Here is a 24,693-nt window from a genome sequence, read left to right as displayed (position 1 = left end):
AGGGCATGGGGAAGAAACCATATACTCGTTTATACTTCTAAGGATCAGATTGTTTGTATTTCCTTAACAAATCTTATTTTCTTTTCTTAAAAGGCAGGAGGCAAATTTGTCCCTAGAGTTACCTTAGCAAAAATACAAAAGGGATGATGACTTTGGCCAAAAGACACTAACCTCTAATTGATTCTTCTCCCAGGGGGATTTTAGCTATTACTGTTTTGCTGGTACAGTAGTCGAGCTGGAAAAGCATATATAGTGCATTCAGCCTGTAGTGGTCTTTAGGCAGAGATCCCAGACAACTGCAGAGCTTGGCGTTTGCTTGGACTAGCTTCCCTCTTCTGTGACTTTTTCTGCACGTAGTTCCATTGGCTGGGCAGTGCTCATCTGTCCTCTCTTGTCAGACCTGCCACATTTCTGCACAGGGATTTCAGTGCTCCCAAGGAAGCACTTCTTTTTGGTGGTGGTTGTTTTTTCTTTCCCATGGCATTTTTTTCTTAGCTGTTTATATGAGATATTTATTTGGCCCTGTGAGATCGGAAAGGATTGTCTCCATTTTTTTTATAGATGTGGAACTGAGACAGAGAGGCTCAGGGAGTGTCTACATGGCTGGCTAGAGTGTGACTCTACAGCACATTAGCTTGCTGAGCACTAACTTGCCGTGTAAAGCCTGCTGTTGTACACTAAAAGTTCAGTTGTGCACTTTAATGTGCTCCCATTTAAAAAAAAAATGGAGGTTGCAGTATAATCATAGAAAAGACTTTTTTTTAAAAGTGTGTGCTGTTGTCATTACTGCCAGCTTCTGACTCAACAGCAGCATGTGCACATTTCTCGGCACGGAGGATTTTTTATAGTCCTTAGTATTCTGAATGAGTTGTCATGAAATGATGAACGAGTACCATTGGTGTGCACTCTGGGCAGAAAAACAGCATTGTTACTGTCTCCACTCCTCTGACTCTTCTTTTCTCTCCACACACTGTTCATCATACTAACTACTCCTTCTGCTGGTCTGGTTGCCCCTGGTAAACACAGAACAAGTTCTACTTGGGGTAACACATAACAGTATGATTCAACAAACATTTTTGTAGTTATTATCTAATCTATCTATAACGATTGAAATGGAAGTGTATCAAATTTCCTAAATGAAGTTCCTGCATACTGGAACATGACACGAAAAACTGGGATCATCCCAGTTTTACTGGGACAAAAGGTCACTTTTACTTAAAGTGATTCTTTTGGCCTAGAAAATATTAATGGGGAGAGAGATTCAGAGGAGCCATTTAGTCGAAATAGATATCAATACTTTTGGAAAGATGATCTATTGTTATTGGAGAGAGAAACGCTCAAGGTATATAACCTTCAAGTTTTATAGACCATTATTAGGTAGGCCTTATCCCAACTAAATTGATGCTTCATCACTACTGTCTGGCTCATTGTAGACTAGTAATTATTTCTACATCTGAGTCAGGAAAGATAAGTCCCTCTAGTGAAAATGCTTTGAGTTGCATAGCCTTTTTAGCTCATGAAGATCCAGCTGTCTTTCCTTCTCCTTTATGTAACTTTACCACTGAGAGAGTGGTCGGTGAAAACCAAGCTCCAGTTTTCAAAGACCTGATGGCTAGCAGTAACTATGTGGCTTGTATTGTGAAACAGGCAAAAAATCAGCTGAATATTTAGTTGCTTAATTTGCAGATTCCCAGTGGCATTATAAAAACACACATTTTGGTTTTAATTACTGGCTTAGTACTATCAGCACAATCTAATGGAGTTGACTCTGTTGATATCTGCTTTTATTTGTAAGTCTTTAAAATACTTGGAACAGCAAGGGTAAATATCAAAGTGATTTACTGTTTCTTTTTAATCACAAAACTTCAGTTAACTGTCTTATAGATTACTATGACCATCTGTATGTGATTATTTTGTAATTACTGTATATGGCACTTTGGATAATACTGTAATGAGTACCTTATGTATATATTAGATCATATGTTGTGATTTCTCAGGGTTGATATAATATTTAATTAATTTTATATAAAAAACCGCTCCACACCAAAAGTGTCCTTGGGCTTAGGGTGCCCTTGACATACATTTAAAAACCAACACTAGATCTCAAAGCACTTTTAAAAAATGGGTAAGCATATTATCCCCATTCTACAGATGAGGAAACTGAGGCACAGAGAGGTGGCGTGCTCAAGGTAACAAAGCAAGTCCATGGGAGAGCTGAAAAAGAGAGCAAATATCTTGACTTCCAATCCAGTGCCTGATTTACTGACTATTTATGTGCAGTTCCTTCTATAATGTCTCTGACTGATAAACAAAGATTGGGGCAGAAAGAAAGCAGTACATTTGGGATGCTTAATCTAGTGGCAAAAAGAACATGAGGTGAAGGGGCCAGATTTGGCCCCAAGCACCTATTAAAATTACCCAAAGTTAACAGCAATCTTATAACAAAAATAGCTTTTGGATGTGTCGTTTTGAATTCTACTAATGTGACTTCTGAAATTTACTGTACCACAATGACATTACTAAGCTGTCATAGAAAGCACACTATATCCCATCTAGTAAATGGCTGGTCAGTATAGGAGTCTCTGTGTTGTTTTGAGCACATGCGGAATTGCTTGGAACTTCATGTAAAGTGACAAAAATTAACACAGATAATGGTACAGTGAAGTTATATATTGATCACCTGTATTTGTATCCACAGCATATATATTTTCTCTTACAAATAGAACCATAGAATATTAGGGTTGGAAGTGACCTCAGGAGGTCATCTAGTCCAATCCCCTGCTCAAAGCAGGACCAACCCCAACTAAATCATCCCAGCCAGGGCTTTGTCAAGCTGGGCCTTAAAAACCTCTAAGGATGGAGATTCCACCATCTCCCTAGGTAACCCGTTCCAGTGCTTCACCACTCTCCTAGTGAAACAGTGTTTCCTAATATCCAGCCTAGACCTCCCACACTGCAACTTGAGACCATTGCTTTTTGTTCTGTCATCTGCCACCACTGAGAACAGCCAAGCTCCATCCTCTTTAGACCCCCCTTTCAGGTAGTTGACGGCTGCTATCAAATCCCCCCTCACTCTTCTCTGCTGCAGACTAAATAACCCCAGTTCCCTCAGCCTCTCCTCATAAGTCATGTGCCCCAGCCCCCTAATCATTTTTTTTTGCCCTCCACTGGGCTCTCTCCAATTTGTCCACATCCCTTCTGTAGTGGGGGGACCAAAACTGGATGCAATACTCCAGATGTGGTCTCACCAGTGCCGAATAGAGGGGAATAATCACTTCCTTCGATCTGCTGGCAATGGTCCTATTAATACAGTCCAATATGCTGTTGGCCTTCTTGGCACACTGCTGACTCATATCCAGATTCTTGTCCACTGTAATCCCCAGGTCCTTTTCTGCAGAACTGCTGCTTAGCTAGTTGGTCCCCAGCCTCAAGATGACAAAAGATATTCAGGTCCAAAAAAAAATTGATAAAGGTTATTTTAAGATTGTTAACTTCTGCTTTCTTGCCATGATTAAAAGAGAAAGAGCTGAACTACTCTATCAGAAGATTTTCACATGGTATCTCCAGCATGACCATAACAAGGAAGTTGTGGAAATAACATCATCAGAGTTCGAACTTCGGGTAACCCTCCATTGCCTACACTGCACTCATGCTACCATCTTTCATGCCCCTTTTGTATCCTTATCTCTGCTCATATTTCCATTCTTCCTTTTACACATTATGCTTAGAAATCCCTCCCTTCTGTGCCAAATGACCGTCTTCTCTCTGTATTAAATTGCAGCTTAACACACTTCTTCCATGAGGGCTTTCAGCATTAATGCACTAAAGGGGGGGAAGGAGGAGAGAGCTTGGGTACGTGAATGACTGTATGCCTGATAGCTTTTCCCACTTCGTTCAAGCAAGAGGGCAAGGGAGAGGTGGGAAGAGGTTGGAACAATGATTCTGCCCATCCCACACACCGGCCAGGCATGAATGCGAAATAATTTGTATCCAAAGCTGTAAGAGAGGCTCCTTCTAGGGTGATGCACCGGCCCTATGGTTCAATCTAGCCCTTAGACTGTATGCATCTTGGGACAGAGACTCCATTTACCTCTGTTTTGTATGGAGCTAGGTCCTAGAAGCTCTCTGAACCAAACTTCTGAGAGGTTTCAGAGTAGCAGCCGTGTTAGTCTGTATTCGCAAAAAGAAAAGGAGTACTAGTGGCACCTTAGAGACTAACCAATTTATTTGAGGATAAGCTTTCGTGAGCTACAGCTCACTTCATCGGATGCATTCAGTGGAAAATACAGTGAGGAGATGTATATACACACAGAACATGAAAAAATGGGTGTTATCATACACACTGTAAGGAGAGTGATCACTTAAGATGAGCTATTACCAGCAGGAGAGCGGTGGTGGGGGGAAACTTTTTGTAGTGATCATCAAGGTGGGCCATTTCCAGCAGTTAACAGGAACGTCCGAGGAGCAGTGGGGGGTGGGGGAAATAACATGGGAAACATAGGTTCCTGGGTTAGTGGAGAACGCCACTAGCCATCACCTTCAACTAAAACCTCTCCGATGCATCATCAAGGATCTACAACCTATCCTGAAGGATGACCCATCACTCTCACAGATCTTGGGAGACAGGCCAGTCCTTGCCTACAGACAGCCCCCCAACCTGAAGCAAATACTCACCAGCAACCACACACCACACAACAGAACCACTAACCCAGGAACCTATCCTTGCAACAAAGCCTGTTGCCAACTGTGTCCACAAATCTATTCAGGGGACACCATCATAGGTCCTAGTCACATCAGCCACACTATAAGAGGCTCATTCACCTGCACATCTACCAATGTGATATATGCCATCATGTGCCAGCAATGCCCCTCTGCCATGTACATTGGTCAAACTGGACAGTCTCTACGTAAAAGAATAATTGGACACAAATCAGATGTCAAGAATTATAACATTCATAAACCAGTCGGAGAACACTTCCGTCTCTCTGGTCACTCGATTTCAGACCTAAAGGTTGCAATATTAGAACAAAAAGACTTCAAAAACAGACTCCAACAAGAGACTGCTGAATTGGAATTAATTTGCAAACTGGATACAATTAACTTAGGCTTGAACAGAGACTGGGAGTGAATGTGTCATTACACAAAGTAAAACTATTTCCCCATGTTTATTTCCCCCACCCCCCACTGCTCCTCAGACGTTCTTGTTAACTGCTGGAAATGGCCCACCTTGATTATCACTACAAAAGGTGCCCCCTCCCACCCACCCCCCGATCTCCTGCTGGTAATAGCTCATCTTAAGTGATCATTCTCCTTACAGTAAAAAGAAAAGGAGTACTTGTGGCACCTTAGAGACTAACCAATTTATTTGAGCATGAGCTTTCGTGAGCTACAGCTCACTTCATCGGATGCATACCGTGGAAACTGCAGCAGACTTTATATATACACAGAGAATATGAAACAATACCTCCTCCCACCCCACTGTCCTGCTGGTAATAGCTTATCTAAAGTGATCATCAGGTTAGGCCATTTCAGCTGGAATGCTAGTAAAACTTCTGAGAGTGATTTTTGTGGTGACTTAAATTTATTTTATACAGTACCGAGTCCCGGAAGTGACGGTTTATGGTCTCCTGGGGCTTTGTGTTTAGTGTCTGTCTCGCTCCAGATCAAATGTAGAGTGAAAAGATGTTTTGCTACCCGCCATCCCTGCAAACTCAGCCTAGGATTGGAGTGTTGTTTCATCATCATCATTTTGTGAGACACATCCTGCATTCATTTATACACGTGCAAACCAAATTAATCATTGGGGTTATACAACACAGTGATCAGCTTGGCTTATTATCTTTAAATTATGCCCTCGGTCATAGCTGTGTAACCCCAGCAAGGGCAGTGAGATATGGAGACAATTGATCTGTTTTGCAAAAATAAACAATTCTGCCTTTTTTAAATGATTTTTTTAAAACAATGTTTCCTATTTGATTAAAACCCTTCCTCTCCTTCAGAACTAAGACGACAGAAGCTCGGGCTCATTTCAATTTAAATATAAGCCAGCACTGAGGAGATTCTTATAATACCTTAGGGTGGTGCTATATAAGCTCCTTCTGGCTGACAGGGCTGTCCTACAGCTGTATCTGTATACTGAACAAGTGCTATTTCTTATTCCGCTTCGGCTGGATGGATATGGATGCCTGCGACAGTTCAGAGAGAGCACCACTTGCTGACCAGGAAGTGTAAGCAGGCTGGAGAGCAAATGATACACAAGGTGCTGCCAAGCCCTACTGAAGTAATTAGGGAGGAAGGTTGGTGCGCATCTGTTAGAACAGGCCTGAGCTTAAAGAAAAGAGCTGCATTAACTGGCAAAAATGACCTCTGAAATTGTTTTGAGGCAGAATTCGAAAAAAAAACCCACATGATTTACACTGACTTTTAAATCACCCAGCTTTTCTTAGCTAAATCTGAGTGCTTATATTTTTGTGTCTGTGCTTAAATACTGTGATTTCAAATATATATATTTATTTTTCTAGTGATGTGCTGTGCAAGCTATAATTCGAGGCAGAAGAGGGCGCCTTGTGCTCTTATTTGAGGCTAACCGTGGATTTGGTTCACAAAAGCCGGAAGAGGTTTCTGTTTCTTTGTTTCCTTAGTGTGACAGCGCAACACTCCTGTCTCAGATGCACTGCCATTGAATGTTCTGCTCTGCCTCTTCTGAGAGGTTTATATCCTCATTTACCATAAACTAACTAACAGAATGAGGGGATACCTTGCTAAATGATTCCCTCCAAATATGGCTCCTGCCTGATACAGACTGACAATGGGGTTTATGATCTGTATAACAGAAATGCATATTTAGGAGCCCTCAGTCAGGCCCGATTGTGGAACTCAAGAGAAAAAGGTCTGAACTATGATGAAAAATAAATACAGGGAGCTTTAAATAATATGGGATCTATTTTTGCAGCATCAATAATATTGTCTATTACCATAGCTTTGTAATTCAACATTTCTGATGCTAGGGATTTCTTTGTGATGAAAATGAGATGATCTAAGTGGAATGCAGGCATGTGTACATTGAAACTGAAGGAGACACATCCTGATGGGAGGAATGCTAACAACTGTGAATCAATGCACACAAAAACTCTGGAGAGAAGTGTGTGTGCGCATGTGTACTCTCACGCAGAGCAGCAGAAGCACATATTCAAACAGGGTGTTAAGCATAGCTAGCTAAGGAGGAAGAAAATGAAAGAAATCCATAGAACAAAAGGGAATGGTTTAAGATATTTTCCAGGAAAGCATGGTTTACTTTTTTTGTTGTTAATATGTAAGAGAGATGACCAGGAAAGCACCAGATGTTGCAAATGTGCTACATTTATTCCAAAGGAAGTGCACACCCACCGTGAATTCCCATCTGACACTGCTGTTCAGTTTTGCAGGTGATAGTGTCGTATATGGGTGCTTCAGTCTGTTCTAGAATCAGTAGTTAGCCAGCTATCACCACAAGGCATGCTATGTGGCCAAATAAGGTAGTAAGTTCCTGCCTGTTGTCGTATGCAGTCATGGCTGGGTTATGTGTCAGTGAGCCAGAGAACAGAAAACCACAAACTTCTTGCAAGCACTCTTACTTTCGCCTGTAGGAGAATGAGAATTTCACTGTGACTTGGTAATAAGCAAGCCAAGAAAAAAGACAATTTATGCTTGAATTCCTTTGGACTTTTACAGGCTTTGGCCAAGCTAAAAATAAAAGCAAATACTTTTACATACCTTTGTTTAGGAGAAAAAAACCAAACAAACTTCAAACTGTAATGTACATCCAGGATCCCTAAAATAACATTTGTAAAAGCAACAGTAATAGACTAAAAAGTTTAACAAGCCCACTACAGTACATCTTTTCCCACCCCTGCAGCTATTACATGTCAACAGCTTCATTTAGAGACACGCTCAACAAAAAACCTCTTTCTGATTACTCAAAATTTGGAGAAATTTTAGAACTAGAACCAAACTGCAGCTGGAACCTGTTTCCAGTATCATTACTCTCCTTTAGCGTTATGGAGCCATGTAAAGAGATTATGGCACTTGTTGGCACCTGTAGAACAAATGTTTAGACACATTTCTAAACAGAGGACCGCTTGCATAAAACTTACATTTTCAGTATTGTATAGAATCAGAAAGCTGCCAGGTATTGAAGAGGCCTGCAGCTGTCACAAAGCCCAGGAAATGTACAAGGGTGTGGCTGCGTATAAATTCAAATTTAAAGGAACTTTTCAACCTTTCTGTATGCTAAGATTTCGACTTAGTTGACTTTCGTAAACTGACTCCAGAGTTTCCTCTCTAGTATCACAACGTGGTACATTCTGGAGCATACCAGCTGAGCAGAGCTGGCCAGTCAAATTCATGAGACCTAAAAATAAACTATTAGACATTTTTCTTGTATAGTCTGAATGCATATACAGTCATGGACTTTGTCTCCCTCCCTCCCACCTAGGTAGTTACATAGCTCCCATCATCATAGTATCAGGGTGTCTCATAATACCCTTTTGAGGTGGGTTGTATTTTCCCCATTTCACTGCTGGGTAGTGGAGACACAGAGAGACTAAACACATAATAATTGTGCAGCAAAACAGGAACTGACTCGGTGTCTCCTGAGTCCAGGCACCAGTGCTTGCGCCACACAACCATCCTGCTACTCTCTCATTTTGTCTACCCCCCTTTTTCTTTTCTTTGTCCCTTCACACAATCTCGCCAGTATTGGTGTAAGAGTCTTCTCCTCTGCAACATGTGCCATTTCCAACAAACTTCCAGTATCTATCTCCTTTCCAATTGCAGCTTGAAAACATGTTTTTTTCCCTTGCTTATATCACTAAATTTTTCAGAGTAACAGCCGTGTTAGTCTGTATTCGCAAAAAGAAAAGGAGGACTTGTGGCACCTTAGAGACTAACCAATTTATTTGAGCATAAGCTTTCGTGAGCTACAGCTCACTTCATTGGATGCATTCAGTGGAAACTGCAGAAGACATTATATACACAGAGACCATGAAACAATACCTCCTCCCACCCCACTCTCCTGCTGGTAATAGCTTATCTAAAGTGACCACTCTCTTTACAATGTGTATGATAATCAAGGTGGGCCATTTCCAGCACATTTCCAGCAGGAGAGTGAGTTTGTGTGTGTGTGGGGGGGGGGGTGAGAAGACCTGGAAATGGCCCACCTTGATTATCATACACACTGTAAAGAGCGTGGTCACTTTGGATGGGCTATTACCAGCAGGAGAGTGAGTTTGTGTGTGTGTGTGTGGGGGTGAGAAAACCTGGATTTGTGCTGGAAATGACCCAACTTGATTATCATACACATTGTAAGGAGAGTGATCACTTTAGATAAGCTATTACCAGCAGGAGAGTGGGGTGGGAGGAGGTACTGTTTCATGGTCTCTGTGTATAGAATGTCTTCTGTATTTTCCACAGTATGCATCCGATGAAGTGAGCTGTAGCTCATGAAAGCTTATGCTCAAATAAATTGGTTAGTCTCTGAGGTGCCACAAGTACTCCTTTTCTTTTCACTAAATTTTTGTCTCCCTGTTCTATTATGCATGTCCTAACATTGCAATTATTTTAAGTTTTTTGGGATATAGTCAGTATGAAAGATAGCATGCAAAATGGGGGCTGGAGCCTGCAGACCCTGACTTATGCAAGCTGCAGTTCCCCTGGTTTCACTAGGACTGCTCATGTGAGGGGCTGGGCCCTAAGCACCCATTGTATTGATTTGTGGGGTGTTCAGCTCAAGAAAATAGGACTTTAAAGGCAAACAAGTGCAGACACCAGAGCAGACAATAATGATGAAAAACTGAGACCTTTCAACAGTATCATTTGGGCGCCACTTCTGAAGCATCTGCTTGTTTTAACCTTGGTTGTTGGAGAAGCCAAAGCAAATGGCTTGAAGTTGATGTATCACAGTGAAAAATAACTGATCGATACAGCTGCTAGTTGAGGGGAAACCTTTTTTTTTTTTTCTTTTTTTTTTTTTCCCAGCCACAATGTGCTCCATCATTGTCAACATCTCCCGTGCATAGCTGATGAATCTCCATTCTAGGCAGGCAGTTTATAGCTCATAAATACTTGGGTGTGTCAGACAGTAATAGATCCCTTAGGAATGGCTGTAGTGTCTGGATGGTGGCTGAATAGATCCCTCTTAAGATCCTATCTCTCCAGCATAGAAAATGGATTTTAATGGTCACAAACAGATGGCATTCATGAAAGGCGGAAATATAGATGATTATAGCTCATGTCACACAGGGCAGAGAAAATAATCTGCTATATTTAAAGCTTTTTTTCTATTAGAAACAAGAATGTAGCCTCAAGCAGTTCTTGTACAATGCAATAATGTAGCAGTTATAATGAACTACTAAAGATTTAGTGGTTCTGTTCAGCCCAGGTAAGAAAAACAAAAGTTCAGATGCTTATCTGAACTATCCAAACCTCCAGAGTTTATGCAATCACACATTTAATATAAGCTTTCTTATGTGTGGCATGGGATTTTACTGTAAGACTAGAAATAACATGAGACCAGGCTCAGTTGTGGTGTTTTGGCCCTTCCAACAGGCACACTAGAATGAGGAAGGCACAATATATAATTATATATTTTAAAAATTCACCAACCTTTTTCACTCCCTCAAAGAGGGTGTTGCTCGAGTCGAGGGTGAAAGTTTAGGGTTGTTCTTTTATCCCAATCATTTTGCCTGGCCCTAATTATAAACTTCTGCTCTAAAAAATAATAAGCCAGTTTCTCTGATGCGATTCAAAACATGCACAGGGGGCAGGAATTTCTGTAAGTTACAGCTTGCAGCGTTCCTTCCTTACTGATTCATTGGGGACGGGGGTTGCCCACCCTCTGTGGAAAGGGCAAGAGGTTTCGTCCTTAAACTATCAGCTGATGGAGAAATCTCACAAGGTTTAGTTGGCATTTTGCCATGGACAGCAGCTCTATCCTTAGCCTTGTGTCTTCTTGGCTTACTTTCCCCTGACTTGTTGTATCCCCATAGAAGGGTTTCACTGGACTGTCCAGTGGGGGGTGGGGGGCACCCGGGGGCGGGGGGAAGTTCCACCAAGCCAGGGCTTCTTTCCTTCTGAACCTCCCCTTCTCCCTAACGAGATTTGCTGATTTTGGTGCGCCTCCATAGGGGAGAAGCAGAACCTGTGGGTCCATCGCATAGCCCTTGCGCACAAACCCACATAAAACTGATGCCTTCATTTATTGGTTGTGTGGGCCAGGGGACTGCCAGAGATTTTATACTATGGGGAGCTGTTTTGAGGCCCTTGATGGGCACTGCAGGGTGCTGCTAAGGTAGTATGTTATTGGGGCTTGTTTGTGTATGACCCCTTGAACGTGTAACCCCTTTTTATCTCTATGGAGAGTTATGGGTATAATTCTACAGCTCAGCACAATGAGGAAAATACCCTTAAAACACCATTATTTGGGAGTTTAATTCTTAAAAAGCATTTTTTTTTTTGAAGGTGCTTTCTTGAGTGAACACATATTGGGAAGCATCTACTCTGAAGGCCCAGCACTAGGGCCTAATCACTGTGAGGCCTGAGGGCCCTCAGCTTCCATCAAATTCATTGAGAGTCGATAGCTCCGTGCACATCAGAGTTGCTTCGTAACTCTCCTGGCCAGACCCTTTCAGCCAGGCAGAGTTCCCATTGAATGACTTGGGATCCCTGAAATCAAATGGGAGTTTTGCCTTAACAAGAACTATGGGATTAGGCCCTGGTCTGTAATTTGTGGGGAAACAGGCTTTGTGCTTCAGTGCATTGCTGCAGTGTGCTGTGTGATCCCTGGTTTTCAGGAGCTTTTTTTGTGTTGCAGTTGTGTTTGGTGGCATTTTACGGTGTGTCAGCTGCAGGAACTGCAAGCTGTTTCCTTCATGGGAGGGGAAAGTGAGAGGAAGAGTGAAGTAAGCTGCTGAAATGATTGATTCAGCTAATACATGATGGTGCTGGCTAGTGGTCAGCAGGGCACGGACGCTGAAGTGTCTGTTTTGGTTAGTGGGTTGAAGGTGGAGGAAGTACGAGGATGTAGAGGAAACTGATAATGGGAAGACCAATTGAGTTGACTGTGTGAATGTAAGTGAAGAAAATCATGTCAAGCCCATCCTACATCACTTCTGAGAGAGACAGAGTGCTCTCAGACTGTGTTTGCTACATTAATCCTATCCAAGAATGGATACTGAAGCAAATGGGGAAATGAATTTTGAGACTGAAGCCTACAACAGTAAGTCAAAATCCCTTTACTGGGATCCCTCTGGGACTTGGAAAAGACAAAGATCCAATACTAGTCTTTTCGGCCCCGGTCCAAAGCCCATTGTGAATGGTTCCCATTGACTTCAGCAGGCTTTGGATCAGGTCCTTAGGTGTTTAGGCATCGTGTCCTCTAAGCACCAGTAGAAATGCTGATGCACGTACTGCACGTATGCAAACAGGATATACTTTAAACAAACATATTAAGATGCAGTGTTAACTCTTGATTTTTTCAAGAGTCTCGTGATATTTTATGTTTTTCTTAAAGCCCCAGATCTTGGAGTCATGTGAATACATAAAAATCTGTTTTCATTTTTTAAAAGTAAGTTTCTAACCTTCATGGTTGCAGAGAAAAGCTTGAAACCGTGTACCCTAAAGTCAGAAAGCACATTTGGAGGAGGTGGAAAGCCCAAATTTAATATATATTTTTAAAAGGTCATGATTTTAAAGCTAATCTATTGATTATTTTGGGGGAGGGGAGCTGACTCATGCTTTTTGAATGCTTCGGGTTGGCAGTACTGGGATAATTATAGAGGAATGCAGACAACCTTTCTCTCAGTCCTGCAGAGAAGAGGGGAGGGCGAATATCGGGACTGAAGAACAAAGGGGACATGAGGATTTCTCTTAATCCCTTTCAGGCTGGGTGAGCATGCCTGTCAGCTCCTGAAACAGAAGGCAGCAGCGTAACCTTGGTGTCCCTTAGAGCTTCAAGCCATGGGGGCAATTACTGAATGGATGTGGCATCTGGGAGAACAGTATGTGTTGGGTAACCATTGTGACGATGGCTTGTGTGATCTGGACAGCTGTCTCCTACAAGCAGGGCTGAGACAACCAACTAATTTCACAAAGGTCACCAAACACCCATCAGATAGTAATGACTTCTAGCCTCAGCCAATTGAAAATGGATTCAAACCCGTGACCTAGAGGTGAAAGGGGCCATATCCCATTCCAGCCCCCTGAGTCATCCAGTCTCCTATTACAATGATGTTTCTGTGCTGCTTTGGGGAGACTTTTGTCTTCTAGTTTTCTGGCACTGCTGACATACTGTAGCTTAAAATTTTTTTTAAGTGTTGCTTTCCCCAGTCTCTCTCTCTCTCCCATTTATTTTAATGTGCATTGTGTTAAATTGTAGCACATCGATCTGTAGCCTGTACTTCATTTATTAAAAATATCATCTTATTTTGGCTTTGCTTTATTCAGAGCAGAACAGTATTTATATATATTTTATATATATAAGTTTTGTTTTTTTAAGGCTAGAAAGAACCATAGTGATCATCTAGTCTGACATCTTGCATAACACAGACCATAAGACTTCCCTGAATTAGTTCCTGCTTCGAGTCTAATACTTGTAGCTGAACTGCAGCTGATCTATGTTTTGTTTCTCATTCCTTCTCTCATTTTTATAGCAACAAAAGTGGATTTTTTTAAAAAAAAACTATGTAGGGCTTGTTTACACTTGCAGTGCTGCACCAGTGCAGCTGGCTCCTGTAGCGCTTAGTGAAGACAATACAAGAGCTTCTCCCATCAGCGCAGGTACACCACCTCCCTGAGAAGCGGTAGCATGTAGACGGGAGAAGCCCTCCCATTGACCTGACCCCTGGTGCAGACAGAGCTATGTCTGTATAGCTGCGTTGCTCAGGGGTCAGGATTTTCCACACCCCTGCGTGACGTAGTTATACCGGCATGGGTTGGTAGCATAGACCAAGCCTGGATTTTGATGCTATTTAAACCAGACAAGTTATTCATATTTGAAAAGCAGCTATTGTGTGTAATACGCTGGCCTGGTTGTGCGTGGTTTTGTGTCTCCCTGTTGTCATGACCCAGCAATTACACCATTTACTACTGCCTCAATGTAAAAGGAGTTCTCCTTTAGCACGTGTTAGAACCTTGTGCTTTTGACGCCTGATGTTGCTCCCACTGAAGTCAGTGACAAACCTCTAATGATGTCTGTGGGAAATGTGAGCGTATGGAGCTATAGTTTATTATATGTGCACATACAGAAGCTATTTACTTTACTGTCGTCTGCATTGGTGTCCCATATAGGAGCTGTAGGATACTAAACCCACTGGACAGATATCAAATGCTGTGTCCATGCAGGGTAGTCTTTGATGCAAAATCTGCAGCACACAAGCCTCCATTAAGATGACAACATTAAAGACAATAACCTTCCATAAAACAGTGTAAATTTGTCATTTAAAGTAAGAAGTGCCAGGAAATTCAGGACTGAGCTATCTAACCACCTCACCTTGTTCCACATTGGTAATGCGCCTCACCATTCTGTTCTCAGACCCTCTCACTTCCTTCCTCTGATATACAAGAGTTAAGCACTAGTTAAGCTCTATTGTGCATTTGCTGTGGTTGGTTAAAAGCACTAGTTGGCTCTGTGAAATCAGTATAGAAACCTGTAAGGAGCTTTTGACTCAATGTTTTGCAGCAGAGGTGAGGAGTTCTAGTATATGCGACTTGTAATATGGTATTGTTAAACAGTTACATGATGAGACACTGTTTTCCCATTTCCCCTGCCCAAAATAGCCCATTGCCATTACCTGTTGTTTAGTCCTCTCTAATGTATGACATTTCATAGGTTCTAAGGCCAGAAGGGACCATTGTGATAATCTAATCTGACCTCCTATATAACACAGGCCATAAAACTTCCCCCAAAATAATTCCTAGACCATAGCTTTTAGAAGAACATCCAATCTTGATTTAAAAAGTGCCAGTGATGGATAATCTACCACAATCCTTGGTAAATTGTTCCAATGGTTAACTGTCCTCACTGCTAAAAATGTGTGCCTTATTTCCTGTCTGAATTTGTCTCTCTTCAACTTTCAGCCATTGGATCATGTTATACCTTTCTCCACTAGGTTGAAGAGCCAATTATTAAATATTTGTTCCCCATGAAAATACTTAGTGTGATCAAGTCACCCCTTAACCTTCTCTTTAAGCTAAACAGATTGAGCTCTTTGAGTATCACTATAAGGCATGTTTTCTAATCCTTTAATCATTCTTGTGGCTCTTCTCTGAATCCTCTCCAATTTATCAACATCCTTTCTTGAATTGTGGACACAGTATTCTAGCAGCAGTCACACCAGTGCCAAGTAGAGCGGTAAAATAATCTCTTATTCAAGAATCCCCTGTTTACGCATCCAAGGAATGCATTAGCCCTTTTGTCTACAATGTCGCACTGGGGGCTTATGTTCAGCTGATTATTCATCACAACTCCCAAATATTTTTCAATCACTGCTTTCTGAGATAGCCACCCCATCCTGTAAGTATGTCCTACGTTCTTTGTTTCTAGATCATAAAAGTGTAGGACTGGAAGGGACCTCAATAAGTCTTCTAGTCCAGTCCCCTACGCTCAAGGCAGGGGATTAAGTAATAACTAGACCATTCCTGATAGGTGTTACATTTGCATTTAGCCATATTAAAACACCTTGTTTGCTTGCATTCATTTTACTAAGCAAGCCAGACCACTCTGAATCAGTGACTTGTCCTCTTCGTTATTTACCACTCCCCTAATTTTTGTGTCATCTGCAAACTTTATCAGTGATCGTGTTATATTTTCTTCCAGGTCATTGATAAAAATGCTAAACAGAATAGGACCAACACTGAATCTCTGCAGAATCTCACGAGAAACATACGTGCTAAATGATGATGATTCATTTACAATTACATTTTCATACTTATCAGTTAGCCAGCTTTTAATTAATTTAATGTCATGTTAAGTCTATAGCATTCTACTTTTTTAATCAGAATATGATGCGGTACCAAGTCAAATGCCTTACAGAAGTCAAAGTGTATTACATAGACACTATTGCCTTTATCAACCAAACTTCTAATCTCATTGGGAAAAACAATATCAAGTTAGTTTGATAGGATTTCTTTCCCACAAACTCATGTTGATTGGCATTATTATTTTACACTCCTTAATACTTTTTTAATTGAGTGCCATATCAGTCGCTCCATTTTCTTGACTGGAATTGATGTCAGACAGACTGATCTATAATTACCTGGGTCATCCTGTTTACCCTTTTTAAATAGTGGCACAACATTAGCTTTCTTCCAGTCTGGAACTTCCCCAGTATTCCAAGTCTTATTGGAAATCAACATTAATGGTCCAGTAAGCTCCTCAGCTAGCTCTTTTAAAACTCTTGGATTCACGTTATCTGGACCTGCGGATTTAAAAATGTCTGTCTTTAGTAGTTGCTGTTTAACATCCTTCTGAGATACTAGTGGAATGGAAACAGTATTATCATCGTCATATGATATGACTACATCATCTGTTTTTTCCAGAATACAGAACAGATATAGTTATTGAACACATCTGCTTACACAGCTTTCTCTTATTTTTTTATTGTTTCGTTCCTCTTTAAAGAAGAAATTTTGTTTATTGCATTTGGGGGTGAAATCTTGCTTGCTTTGGACCGTTACTGTAGGAATGTACTTTTTAATAAGGGTACTCTTGCAAAACTACTACTGATGTCAATGGAAGTCTTCTGTAGCTAACATGAACAAAACTGGGCATTTTCACACAAGATGGAATCAATTTTAAAAACAAGTAGTAAGTAGTTAAAAGATGCAGATGATTATTTTTAAAATGAATTTGAATCCCTGTAAATAAAATTGCACATCACATGTTTTCTGGCTCATACCCAGCACTTTAACATGATTTTTGTGCAATCTGTACTGCCATAGCGGTGCTAACATGCACACTATGCAATAGCTAAGTGGTTGTCTTTTATAACATGAACCTTCTTGCCAAAGGTTTTAAACTCATCAGTAAGCATTAGCTATAGTGAAAAGTTGATCCCTTAGAAGGGATTTTCTTTAACTTATTTACAGCTGTTAAATCAAATATGGAAATTAGCTGGGTATAGGGGAAAAAAAGACTTGTAGTTTCAGGATTTTTGCATTTCACTGCTTGTGAATTTGAGGTTCATTAGTATTAGTTCATGATTTATTATTATTTGGCCATAAAGTAAGGTTTTTTTTTTCAATACAGCACTACTGTGAAAAGTAGTAAAACTGGCAGATGCCTTCAAAAGTTCCTTGTCTCTTACTTTTGCCTTCCCTGTACTATTTCTCTCCGATGGTATGAATCTGTGATAACACGAACAGAATAAAATACACCAAGCAGTCATGATAATCATCAGGGATGTACAGTAACTACTGCATTTTTAATGACTTATTACACACACTGCATTTTGAATGATTACCCTGCATATTCAGGGTATATGCACTTTATACAATTAGAAACACACATTCATTCCCATGCTATGGCCCATCATACTAATAACCCACCAATTAAAGATCACCAGATATGAAGTCGCACAACAAGCTATCACCGCTTTGCAGAAGCAATTATGGGTTAAAATATGTGTCAATTATTGGAAGATTAAGGGCCCCATACTACAAAAAATTGAGACCCAGCCCTTATGATCTGTCATGTCAATAGCTCCTGGATTAATGGCCACCCGAAATCATGATGATTTGTGCAGGAACTTTAATTGTGTGAATGACAGTACAGTCTACTGCACAGGGGTCATGCATGTATTGCTGATATCCAGCATTCAGGGGGCTCAAGGGATGACCATGTTAATATACAGGTGGCCAGGAAGGGGTTAAAAAGAGACCATTTCAAAACTGCTTAGTTCTATTCTAAACAGTTTACAGTCTTCTAAAAATATTTCCTTTCCTTGTTTTAAAGAACAAAATACCCCACCATGTAAGGAATGAAATTACTGTTCATCCTTAGAGACTTTTGGCTCATTGGGCAAATTTATTAATTACATTGTTATAATCACCAAAAGGACAGCACACACAACACTTTGCAAAAGAAAATGAGCCATGTTTTCTGCCCCAAATTTCAGTATAGAAAGGTTTTAGTCAGGTTTTATTTAATACATATTATATTCAGTCCCAGACAGACTAGAATAGTGCCTTCTGCTCTGCTGGGTAATTACATATTCAAAGTTCATGACTTCGCTGATATTGTCTGTAGTCTAAGTATGTATTCTAGTATACAAGTAAGAAAATACAAATGGTTTGTATAATCCATATGGGATGCAGCTAGAGTACTGCAGAGGCATGAAAGCAGCTTTCAAACTCTAAAGTATATTAGAGACAAGGTGGGTGAGGTAATATCTTTTCTTGGACCAAGTCCTGTTAGTGAGAGAGAGAAGCTTTTGAGCTTACACAGCTTCTCTCTCACCAACAGAAGTTGGTCTAATGGAAGATGTTATCTCACCCACCTTTTCTCTCTAATATCATAGGATCAACACAGCTACAATGATACATACAACAATCTAAAATACTTTGTCAGTTTGGAAAGAGCAGTTGTAGTGAGTAAAGTGATTCTGTAAACGTGACATTGAAAGCTCATATTTTTTTCTCTCCCAATAACTCCATATCACATCTGCCCAGTTGAAAAATAAAAAAGATTACTTTTTTTTCCTGCCACTTCTGCAAACTCAGCCTGGGATTGGAAAATCAAGCTGTTTGTTTTTCTGCCTCTTACAGTGGTTGCCATCAAAAACTCAATCTTTACCATTGATTACCAAATCACAACTACTATTTGCTCTTCACCATGTAGTATAAGCGTGCCTGAAGCCACTGACTACAGGATTTAATACATAGGGAGTCTATATATTGAGAAGAGTTGGTCAAAAAAGATTTCTACTAAAAGTTTTTAATCAAAAAGTGGGATTACGATGATCATAAATTTTTTCTTTTTTGTTGTTTTTTCAATAAAACAAAATAAGAATGGCCATACTGGCTCAAACCAATTGTCCATCTAGCCTGGTATCCTGTCTTCTGAGAGTGGCTTCTGCCAGGTGCTTCAGAGGGAATGAACAGAACAGAGCAGTCCCGGATTCTGGCAGTCAAAGGCTTTGGGACACCCAAAGCATGGGGTTGCGTCCCTGATCATCTTGGCTAATAGCCATTGATGGACCTATCCTCCATGAACTTCTCATTCTTTTCTCAGTTATACTTTTGGCCTTCACAACACCCCTGGCAATGAGTTCCACAGGTTGACTGTGCACTGTGTGAAATAGTACTTCCTTATGTTTGTTTTAAACCTGCTGCCTTTTAATTTCAGTGGGTGACTCCTGGTTCTTGTATTACATGAAGGCAGGGGTTCTGAAGCAATTTGCATAGTGGCTCTGCTGAGAGCCATTGAACCAAACTGTAAACCCTGTATATAATGGAAAGGGCTTCAAGCCAGGGGGTGTGACAGCACCCCTAGTTCCAGCACCTATGCATGAAGGGGTAAATAAACTTTCTTATTCACTTTTTCTGCACCACTCATAATTTTAGAGACCTCTATCACATCCCCCTTTTGTTGTCTCTTTTCTAAGATGAATATTCCCAGTCTTTTTAATCTCTCCTTGTATGGAAGCTGTTCCATGCCCCTATCATTTTTGTTGCTCTTCTCTGTACTTTTTCCAATTCTAATATACCTTTTTCTGAGATGGGGTGACCAGAACTGCACACTGTATTCAAGGTGTGGGCATACCCTGGATTTATCTAGTCTTAATATCTTTTTTGGTATTTTTGGTCTTAATAGCTATCCCTTTCCTAATGGTTCCTAACATTCTGTTAGTGTTTTTGACTGCCACTGCAGTCAAATGATTTTTTTGAAATTGTGGGCAAAGTCCCACTCTCTCTTTCTATTTTTCTAGTGGGGAAAAAAAGAGGGGAAGTTTTTTTGTTTTTTTTTTTTAATGTGTGAGAAAGTGAGGAAAGTAACAAATTTCTCTTTAAAATCTAAATTAAACTTTTCCTCCCACCTTTCTCCAGTGGGGAACTAGGAATTAAAAAAAATAAGAATGGGATTTTTACTCATCAAAAAGAGTTGTGAAAAAATGTTTCATGAACTTAAAGCTTCCTTGTCATTGTTCAAAAATGTTCACGAAATGTTTTAACTTTTTTTTTTTTTGGATCAGTTCTAATGTTTAGTAAGAAGTTTTGGATGGAGGTTTTTGCATGGTTTTCAAAACTGTCAGCACACTTGAAAGCAGCAGCGTTAAAAATTATGGATCCAAGATTGGACCCATATCTTGAAATGTTAAAACCATCTCAAGATTCTAATTATTTATAGTATTGTGTTGCTTGCTTTTGTTTTAATAACCAATCACTTAATTGTTGAGACATTAACACCCTTACTGCATAGCCTCTAGTTTTGTAAAACCTTCAGGTAATAGGTTGTGCCTTTTCTGTTAGTTCTGCAATAACAAACTCTGGATACGTCGAGCAAAATCCTGGAACTTTGGCATTTGGCTGCAGACAAAGTAGCACCACTTATATCACTGCAGAGAAAATTCCTGCCCGTTGTGGGCTAGGTTGTTACTAGCCCTACAAAGCTATGCAAGGCAATAAGGGGGGAATAAGGCACCTCTTTTCTCCCTTGAGCAGGCCATCTTTACTATGGATTGGAGCATCTGGGGGTAGGGGGGGCAGCAGGCCCTTCAAGGCTGCTGCTTCCCCTGGGCAGGGAGACTGAATAGGGTGGGAAAGGGTGAAGTCTGGATGCTGCTGCCAGCAAGGTGACACACACCACCCTGGGCACAATTTCCTCCTTGGAGTAGAGGTGAGACTGGGAGCAGATTATGACGGAGTCACAGCTTGCTTTCCAGGCTGAGCCTGGGGCAGCACCCCAGTGTGCTGCTTCTTTCTAAGGGCTCCTTGTGACAGGATGATCTAGCCCTGTGTGGCTTGTGGATACAGAGTTTAAAAATAACAAAACAAAAGAAAACACCCTGTACAAAGTGAAAATGGAAAGGAAAAAAAGTCACACAAAAGTTTCTAGTTAAGTGATTAGGCCATAGTGTGGACCACTAATTTGCCTAATTCCCCTGATGAATAAGGAAGGACAACTAAATATATATATATATATGAATATAAAATTTGTGTATGTTTTGTGCCTGATCTTGTACTCCTTTGCAGTCCTCTAGGCTTTACTGGCAGTATACAGCGTGCAAGGAATTCAAGACTGAGGTCTAGATCCCTAGCAAAGAAAATAGTTGCTCCAATCATTCTGCCATGAGCTATATAAGCAATGTCAGTATATTAGCAAATATATCTTATTGAAAATATATTTAGTATAGAAATTGCATGTAGTTGGGTGATTGCCGTGACCATCATAACAGATATAGCCATAACTACAAGTATCAGGTGTAATATTATATACTGGGATAAAATAAAGCAAATACACCTAATGAAAAAAGGACAGGGTCTATTTATGCTACTCAGTCCCTGGGAGCAGAACTAAGCAAAAGGTGCCTTGCTTGTCTAAATTTGAGAGTAGAGCAGATTGAGTTATTAATTCCTAATGATAGACCAGATTGTCAGTAGGTGTGAATTCAGGTACTTTCAGTGCCTTCAGTGAAGCTGTCAGTTTATAGCAGCTGACTTGGCGGTATATCAGAAAAATATAGCCCCTTTTTTGGTTTGTGAATTATCTGTGAACAGGATATGGTTTGTTAATTTGTTTGTAACTTGACCTATAGTTTATGTGAACAAATTTTAGCTTAAGATTTGTTTACAAACTGACCATTCACTATTGACTGATTATTTGCGCCTTATGATTGGTCACCTACATCACATGGTATTGTTTTGGTGCCCAGAGTTGAATGGTGTAAACTCTCTAAACAGTGGAACTCATTCTTCTGTTCTTACAGTTTCCACTAGCATTCTTAAAAGTCTGAATTTATTGTGCCAATGACAAAGAACTTTTTAAGATGGCTGTGAAAGGGCTAAGGCTCTCATAAGCATTTATTTGTGCTAGTATGCACTGCATTAACTTTCTACAAAAGGCTCATGAGTAAATAGAGGTGCAGATTATTGACAAAGTCATTCGGTAGGTTTTATTTGCAAGAATATAAGCAAACTTCCTCTGATGCCTTTCATACTTGTTACATGTTCACCTGTTTCAAGGAAGCATCATGTGTTGATGGGCCAGTGACAGGAAAGACTGGTAGTGAAGACTTCAAAAAGGGTGCCTTTTTGTATTCTCCTTATCAATGTGGTATCTGCCTTTAATGATGCTTTTGGAGAACCTCCAGGAACAGCAAGATCACTGGACAGAAAAATCCCTCCCACAGGCTTTTACTATGACGACAAATATACCAATATAGCATCTAATCAACAGGGACCTGGTGCAATGCGCCAGACAACAATAAACATTTTTCTGTAAATGGCTGGAAACTGCAACATCCGATACTATTGGAAGAGTAGGGCATTGAGAAAACTTTTTGACCTTCTTTAGTTAGCAAGTATTCACTCTCTTTGTCCTGGTTTACACTCAAAAGTTAGGTTGATGCAACTGTGTCACTCAGGGGTGTGAAAAATCCACACCCCTGAGCAATGGAGTTAATCTGACCTAACCCCTGTCAACCTAGCTACTGCCTTTCCGGGAGGTGGATTGCCTACATCAATGAGAGAACCCCCTCCCATTGGCATAGGTAGTGTCGACACTGCAGCTGTTCCACTGTAGCATTTCAGATGTAGACAAGCCCTCAAAAACATCACACCAGGAGCTCATGTTCAACTGGTTATTTACCATGACTCCTATGTTCTTTTCAGTGTCACTGTATTCCATGATACAATCACCTAACTGGTAAGTGTGACCTGTATTCTTTAGTCCAAATGTAAGATCTTGCATTTGGCTGTATTCAAGTTCGTGTTGGCTCATTTGATCAACTGAGCAAGCAATCCAGTCAGTCTGTATAACTGACCCATGTCTATCCTTATTTTTGCCATCTGCAAATATTACTGGTAATAATCTTATATTTTCTTCCACATTGTCAAGAAAATTATTGAATAGGCTCCCTGTTGATCTGTCCATTTCGGGAAGTTGTCAAATGCTTTCATGAATTCCCAGCACCAATACAGGAGCAATGGCACTTAATATTGCTAATATACAATTTAAATAAATCCTTTCGCAGTCAGTTCACTCCCAGGAGATCAGTTTGGGATGAGATGTTCCCTTTACTTCTCTGCTGGGGCGCTTCACATTCAACCATTTGATGAGAATTGACATACATGTCCCCAAAGTTAATAAAGTATAAGCATGGAGTGGAAGAGGAAACCTAAGTCAGTCAGTCAGTCACAGTAACTGGAAAAGTTAATAAGTTCAGGCAGGAGAGACATAACAACTGGGAAGTAAACTTGGTATAAAACAGAACAGGTACGCATTTCACTGCAGGCTATGTGAAAAACCATTCTGCTTCTTTGTGGCTTTTGGAACAGATGCACTTCCGCATCAACCTTGACATGAAATTGAGCTAGAAACTTTGTAAAATATTTGAGACCTTGTTGCTTGACAAGTTCTCTTGCTCTTTTAAAGGCTGAGCTCTGTTCAACCACATCTCTTGCAAAATCTTGAAAAATCATTCTTATTTTTTGCCCTCCCCCAAAACACTTCTTTTTTCCCATGAGCTAGAAGCATTATTATTTCTTTTACGCTAAATCAGAAATCTGACAATCGATGCATGAGGTCTGGTATTTGAGACATTTTTTGGAGTCAGGGATCTAGGTGCTCTCTCTAAATCAAATTTAAAATCATCCAGCAGGCTGTGCACTGCTGAAAGGAGCTTGGAAACACATATGCTTTGGTTTGTTATCAAGCAGAACCCGTCACTGGCATGGACGCATGTCCCGTGGAATGGTGGTCGAAGCATGAAGAGACTATCCATCTTTAGTACATCTGGCACGTAAATATCTAGTGACCCCGGCAACAACAGTGCCATGCGAATGCCTGTTCTCACTTTCAGGTGACATGGTAAACAAGAAGTGGATAGCATTTTCTCCTGAAAATGTAAACAAACTTGTTTGTCTGAGTGATTGGCTGAACAAGAACTAGGACTGAGTGGACGTGCAGACTCTAAAATTTTCCATTGTTTTATTTTTGAATGCAGTTTTTTTGTACATAATGCTATATTTGTAAGTTCAGCTTTCATGATAAAGAGATTGCACTACAGTACATGTAAGAGGTGAATTGAAAAATACTATTTCTTTAGGTTTTTTTACAGTGCAAATACTTGTAATCAAAAATAAATATAAAGTGAGCACTGTGCACTTTGTATTCTGTGTTGTATTTGAAATCAATATATTTGAAAATGTAGAAAACATCCAAAAATATTTAAATAAATGGTATTCTATTATTAACAGTGCAATTAATTGCAGTTAATTTTTTAATTGTGTGATTAATCGCAATTAATTTTTTAATCGCTTTTAACAGCCCTCAAATGGATATTCGCGAATGGCTCTGTATCTCAAGGAATCTGCTCCTCTGTGCTGCACATTGCCTCCCTTCTTATTATCCTTAACTTTAACAACCACATATATTTAATAGATTCCTTTAGTTTTCCTTTTCAGCTATCTGCATTTCCTCACTGCTGTTTTCATTGCCAT

Source organism: Eretmochelys imbricata, chromosome 1, assembly GCF_965152235.1.
Source record: "Eretmochelys imbricata isolate rEreImb1 chromosome 1, rEreImb1.hap1, whole genome shotgun sequence".
Classification (NCBI taxonomy): Eukaryota; Metazoa; Chordata; order Testudines; family Cheloniidae; genus Eretmochelys; species Eretmochelys imbricata.
Note: the sequence above shows the minus strand (reverse complement) of the source record.